The sequence below is a fragment of the Chlamydotis macqueenii genome, chromosome 3, assembly GCF_036417535.1.
Source record: "Chlamydotis macqueenii isolate bChlMac1 chromosome 3, bChlMac1.mat, whole genome shotgun sequence".
NCBI lineage: Eukaryota > Metazoa > Chordata > Aves > Otidiformes > Otididae > Chlamydotis > Chlamydotis macqueenii.
In genome coordinates, this window is record NC_141558.1 from 80,237,096 (window position 1) to 80,244,014 (window position 6,919).

General features: G+C 46.3%; 1 non-coding gene across 1 annotated transcript; it reads left to right on the forward strand.

Annotated features, from left to right (window-relative positions):
* The first annotated feature begins 391 nt into the window (after positions 1-391).
* Positions 392-485, forward strand: TRNAI-UAU (transfer RNA isoleucine (anticodon UAU)). The gene is made up of 2 exons: positions 392-429; positions 450-485. It is a non-coding gene; the product is annotated as a tRNA-Ile (tRNA).
* Positions 486-6,919: the final 6,434 nt, after the last annotated feature.

Genomic DNA, 6,919 nt, shown 5'->3' on the forward strand with positions numbered 1-6,919 from the left:
TGCCCGGTCTGGTCCCGCCCCGCTCCGGGCGGCAGGCCCCGCCCACGCGGCACGGGGGTGCCGGGCGGGCCGGGTTGTCCGCGCCGCCGCTGCTCGCCGTCGTTACGGCCGTGCGCCAGGCGGGGAGCGGGAGGGGTTTGTCCGGGGCACGGCAGCCGCGCTCCTTCCTTCCGTGCTTGGGGGCGCCATCCGTCCCACCAAGTCCCTTTTCCCCTCCGTGCGCCGGTGTTAACGGCCGTTAGCGACGAGAGCGCGACTCAAGCAGAGATCTGAGGCGACTCAGGGCCGCTGCCCACCGCGGGGAGCAGGCGGGTGCGGGTGCTCCGCTGACCTTCCCCCGCCGGGGCCGGGCGAGCCCTTGATAAACCGTTCGGGAGGAGTTGGTGTCAGGGCTCCAGTGGCGCAATCGGTTAGCGCGCGGTACTTATACAGCAGTACAAAGCCGAGCAATGCCGAGGTTGTGAGTTCGAGCCTCACCTGGAGCACACAGCTTTTTGGGAGGACAAACGGGGTTTTTTTGGGACTTGGGCGCGCCCCGATGGAAGGGAAAAAAAAAAAAAAAAAAGTTAACGGAAAAATTATGCGGCCGTGGCGGCAGCGTGGGCCCGCGCGCCTGCACGCCGCCGCGCCCACAGGCCTGTGCGTGCCGGGCCGCGGCGCCGGGGGTTTGTGGTGCGCTGGAGACGTGAAAAGGGGCTCCCCACGAAGGGAGCGCTTGCGTGGGGCGTTTTATTGTCAAAAGTTTGCACGTATATGTTTGGTTATAGGGATATGTGCTCACGTGTCAACCTAAGTTTTGTATGTTCAGAGCAGCTTGTCAGTGTGGAATAATGCTTTCCTGGCAAGTGCTGCTGGTGTAAACTTGCAGGAAATAAAAGGGTTTTTTTTTTATACTGCGTTGTTTAATACAGAGTGCAAGTAAATACTGACTGGTGCAGTCACCGCAACTGAAGGGTAACACAGTCCCCCCCCCCTTACTTTGCCTCCTTCGGCAGTGACAGTCTTTGTAACAGCTCATTACCTTGGTAATGCTTTACAAATGTGTGGGCTGTAGCAGGAAGGAAAATAATTAAAATAATTTCATATTTCTTTTCACAACTGGAGAGGCAGCAGGGCCACAGGAAAAGGGCAGCTTCCTGAAAGAGAAGGTTGGGGGACACAGCCTGGATGTTTAGGCCCAGATCTTGTGAACCAACCTCTACGTTAACATCTAGTCTGCTACTTTCGCAGTGCTATCTATATCATAAAGTTCAGCAAGACCCTCAAGATCGTGCAGCCAGAGGTGCCTTTATTGCCCAGATCAGCCCATTAGTGTCTGTACTGCAGGCGTTAACTCCCTGAAAGTGCCACTTTAAGGTTTCCAATTACCACTGCTTCCCTATTCTAGTTATCACTTTGCCCCTCTGAATTTTGCATTAACTTCATTGATTTCAGTCACAGTGCAGTCATGCCTCAAGCCTGCGACACATCAGCATAAGGAAGTCTAAATCAGCAAGAGAGATCTGTAATACAGCGAAGGGTAAATAAAATTAATCCTTTGCCTGCAGGGAGTTTTGCACGTTCTCCTTCATGCACGAGTGCCATGTCCCAGTGCTGAGGAGTACAGGCAGTAAGAAGGAATATTTGCAGAGCTACTGGAAATACTAAAAAATTAAAATACTTTTTTTTTTTTGTAACTGGGGAAAAAAAAAAAAGACCTAGCAGAGGGAGAGGGACTCCATTCCCTGGACAGAGACCACTTTTTTCAGAAACTGAGTGGGGACGGTGCTGCTCCCTCTTCCCCTGTGTGCCTCCAGGCACAGGCGCTGGCACTTATGCTTCCTCATCAAGAAGGAACCGCTGGTTTTGCATTTGGGGTCTTGCTTTGGTGTGCTGGGTGGGTGATAGTGCAACTTTTGCCAAATACGAGGTGCACAAAGCAGATGTTGTTTGTTGCGTTCACAGCTTTTTTTGCAACTTTTCCCTGCAGTGCCAGAGAGCAGCTGGCACAAGCAGTGAGAGCTGCATGGTGCTGTGGCCTTCTTCACAAGATCTCCTTCATCCCTTTGGGCCTACCTTGGCTTTTACTTTCAGTCCAAGATGATTTTTGTCTTGCTTCTGGGGGAGAAGAAAAAAAAAAATAGACCAAAAATCACCATGTAAGACAACACTTGTTTGCATTCCTGCAGCAGTGGCCTTACCTCCTGATTGACTTCTATGCCTGACACCTGAGGGAAACATGGTCTGAGACGGGGATTTCACACTGAAAATTATACTAAATCAGGACAATTTATGGGGATTTACTAGAAATCCCTGTTCAACAAAAGAATGTTATTTATCTAATGTGTAGTTACAAAATAAAGGGAACTGCTGCAAAAGCATGAGGGGCTTCCTGACAGAGGCAGGGCTGTGAAATAAGATGAAATAAACCCCCTGGAGTGGTGCAGCTCATTGTGGCCTGGCTATGGGGAGCTGGACTGGGGCACCATGCTGGAGCTGAGCTTAGTGAGCCTGGTTTATTTCCTTCCCCAGGGCGCTGCTCTGGGGAGCGGTTGTGCCCAGGGAGGGGAACAAGGCTTGGGCCTTGGTGGGGTTCCTTCAGGGTGCACAAGGTGTGTCCTTGTGTGGTGCTGAGCTGGAGCAGCCATGGCATTGCTGTCGTGGCCTTGATAGCTCTGATGGGGTGAAGTGTGCAGTGGCCTGGCCTGTTGCTTGCATTTGCAACTTTTCCCTGAAAATTAGGTGTTTTACAGGAATATGAAAATAAAGTATGTGTTTTTGTTTACAGCAAGGTGGTTTTTTGTTGGGCTTTTTGGTCCTGAGTTGTTAGTTAATACTTTAATGCTAGTTGGCAGTGGCTTATATATGTATGTATACAGAATCATAGAACAGTTTGGGTTGGAAGGGACCTTCAAAGGTCATCCAGTCCAACCCCCCTGCAAGGAGCAGGGACATCTCCAACCAGATCAGGTTGCTCAGAGACTCATCCAACCTGGCCTTGAATGTTTCCATCAATATATATATGTGTAAAGATACCTTTACACCTTTATGGGACAGCTCCCAATGTCTTTGTGTAAGTGCTATCTTATTTTCTAAATCTTTAGTGTATGCAGATGACATATTTATAAAACACCTGTGTGTGAGTGGTGCAAAATGCCAGCTGTACTGACCTGATCTAGAGAGAGGTAAGCCCTCCTTCCCCCTCCCGCCTCTTCCCCAAATTAATAATGTGGTTCACCTGTGCCTCATTTTACTTTTGAAAACCTTCTGCCAAATATTGTTCTCTCTGCTCTGAGCTACTGCCTGGTGTTCATCACTGCCCTCACAGGCAGTGACCAGGGGAGTCCTGGTCTGAGCCTGGGGACTGCTGTCAGCTGGTAAGGGGCTTGGACAGGCTTTAGGTGCTCCTGGAAGTGTCCTTGGAAGGAAGGGTTTCCCCATGGTAAGTCTTCCATGATGCCTGGTTTATCTAGGGGTCTGCTTTTTCTAGCCTATGCCATGTTCTTTATTCTCTGTCTGTTTACCTGGGTGGCATGCTTGCAGGCCTATGTCTCCCCAGCTCCTCTGAAATTCTTCTAGGGTCCCTTTTAAAAAGGTCCCTCCTCTTAAAATTTATGTTGCTCTTCATTCAATGTTAAGTATAGACTATGTATACTTTACAGGCTTACTCTGGCTGCTGAGTTCCCACTGACCATGGAAACAAAGCGGGCTTGCTAAGAGGTGCAGATAAACTTTACATGCTTATTGCTGGAGGGAGAATTTACAAATATCTTGCTATTGCCTGATTGTGGAGAATTAATAGTAATCAGGTTAGGAAGAAGGCTTTGTGCTTAGTCCTATATGGTCTTCCTCAAATGGGGAGTCCCACGGGAATGGAAGATGCAGGATTTAGGAGAAGGAGAGATGGGCTCATGCAGGATAGCCCTTCCTGGCATTTATTTGTAAAAGTTGGAACTTTTGTTTCTGGTACATTAGTACAATTTTGGCGTTTGTGAGGCCTTTAAGTGTTTGCTTAATTTAAGCTTTTTTGAATGTATCAGTTAGGAACTTTCCATAACATTGGGGCTTACATATCCTAACAAATGCCTACAAAAGTCTTTGAGAAAGACTTGGCCTGCCTAATTGTTTTGAAACTGAAGTATAAATATTTTTAGTCTTAGCTACAAATAGTAAATAGCCAATGATAGTCTGCTCTTCATAACTTTTCCAATAGATGGCACTATGGTCCCACAAAGTGAAAAAGAAAAACCAAAGCAAAGCATTCCCAGACATCCTAAAAATAGAAATCACTTGCCAAATGCTCCGTTGTACACAGCAGAGAACAATAGGCAAAAATTCCAAGGGTTGGTTAGAAAACAAAGTCCACTGAAAATATAGATGTGTTTGGTTTGTGGTTTGGATTTCCCCCGGCTTTGTATGTAACATTTTGAGGAGAGGACCTTTCTGAAGTTAAAATCTATTGATTAGTTGTGTTTGTAGTAACAGAGGTGGTTGGGGTATATAGTGGTTTTTTTTAAGTCTCTATGAATTCAGTACTGTGTCAAAGTGCCAGCATAGCAGGCCTGGCTCAGATTCTCTTGAACAGTTTTCTTTTTTAAAGAATTGCTGGTGTTAGAGGCTCTCATGCAGTGCTGCCTGAAGTCCAGGTGGCTGCTTCACACTGAGGGTGTCCATCCTATGCAGGTATTAGGCTTGGAAGCAGCATCTGGGAGGAGAGGAAAAAAATGTAGGTGCCTGAAAAGCATGGGGAAGGACTCTTTTAAGCCAAATAGAAATGTGCTGCTTTTGTGAGGGGAAAGATAAGAGGGGAGGTCAGATGGCCACATGGAACTTTCTTTGGTGAAGAGAAGGGCTGACAGATGAAGGGGATAGTTGGGCTCATACAGGCTGACAGAAGAAGGAGAAGTGAGAAGAACTTGTAAGATCAGTAGAAAAGCAAGCTCAGAAAGAAGAAAGAATTTGTGCATTGTTCTTTGAAACCTGGAAAGTGGATGTTACAAGGAGGGAGCCAAAGAAAGAAAAGGAGGAGGGAAGCAGGTAGAAGAACATAGGTAAGGAAGTTTTAAAAAAAATAAACACACCTTAAAAAATGGGTTGTCTGGCTTATAGCTACATGAACGTGCTGCCTAAGGCAGTGAAAAACAAATGAGTAAGTGTTAGCCAGTCAAGCCAACCTAAGATGGAGTTGCTGTAGAAAGCAAATTGGCCTGTACATTTTCCTTGAGCAAAGAGTGATCTCAAGAGGCAGATTTTTCTTCTCTGTATGTTTTGTGTGGTTGCTTTAGTGTGGCAATGTAAGAGACCCCTTGGTCTCTCTAGGGATTTATGCTGGTGTTGGGAGGGCTAGAGAGCTCAACTTTCTGGTTTGGAAAAGGAAGGAAATGGACAATCAGTACTGGATTTCATGCCCATTTAATTTTCTTGCTTATGCTGAGTTTGCTGTGTTAGACTCTGCTTTTAAGGTGGAAAAAGACTCTTGGTTTCTTCAAATAGTTTTGGTGCAGCCTAAATATTTGAAACCCTGGATAAGTCTCAAAACACAGCAAAACAAACTAAACCAGACCCAGAGAAAGAACAAGCTGGGGAAGTGGCTGAAATGTCAGGGGATAGAGAGCCTGTAATTAAAAATTTTGCAAGAGGGATGCTCCCTTGAAGGAGACAATTGAGCCTGTATGGCCTGCTTTACTTAAGAGTTCTTTATACATGGGATAGCAGATTTATGGTAGTACTTTTAGAAACTTTACTATCAAGTTATACACATGAAGATTTTAAGGAAGGAGAAAGCAACAATTTCAAAACATTTGTCTTCTGAAAAGACTGTATAAAATTCTTAAGAGGCAATTGTGCTGCAGGTCGTGTGACCATATGGTGTACTTTAGATACTTAGATGGTTTTCTGGTTTTATGAAGAGACACTGTCAAATTAATCACAAATATGAACATCCAGAATTATTTGCAATGTCTCAGAGTCAATTGACTTCACTACTTGCATTTATTTTCCATATTTCCTACCTATTGAAATGAGAATGACAGTTGGTTAACTATACATCTCAATTTTAAGCACTATTTACATGCTGTTTAAAGGAAGAGTTTAATGAAGCATATACATCTGTCTTTTAAGGAAAGTCACATCAGACTTGTGTCACCATGTATGAAGGCCATTTAATATTAAAAAGCTGTTAATAATGCAAGTTTATGTAGTTTTGTCAGTGAGCTCCATCCTGGAAAATGGCTCTGTCACTTTTGCAAAAAAACCTCATACCTTGTTGCGGCAAGCTGAAAATATCTTACAAGTGAAAATATACTTGCCTCACTTAGGGTTTAGGGGAGTTTTGTGGGAAACTGATGCTGGATTGGAGGGTGCTGTCAGCCAAGGTGGGTCAGGAATATCTCTGTATTAAGTGCCTGGATCCAGGGTTGGGGAGTTACTCTTTTGCCTGCTCTGGGCTGCTCTGCTTCTCCCTCCACTGACCTTGCTTCTGCCCCACCTTCCCCCTCACGGAGAGGCTCAGCCTCAATAGAGAGAGGGTTGTCCTGGAGCTGGCACTAGTTTAGGGAAGGCAGGAAGCACCCATTCAGATGCTTCTCTCCCTGTCTGCATTTCCCCATGCTCCCAGCTGCCTCCTGAGGGACCCAGCTTGTCTCTCTTTGGTCAAGTGCTTTAAGGGCTTCACGCTGCATTGCGAGGTCTGTGCCAGTGGCCTTGTCTCGGTGCAGCAGTGAATGCATTCCTGTGAAGTGGCAGGAGGTGCTGAGCTTCCTGGGGTGGCTCAGGAGGGGCTGCATGGGCACGCATGGCTGTACGGTGGTAGCGACTTGGGTCAACTCAGCAGCTAAGTCCTCTGGATCCAGCCCTAACCCCTCAGGAATGCTTGTTCCTTCTTAAGACTTGTGACGTCAATTAAGCTTGGTGGCCGTGTCCCATTGAAACCAGTATCAGT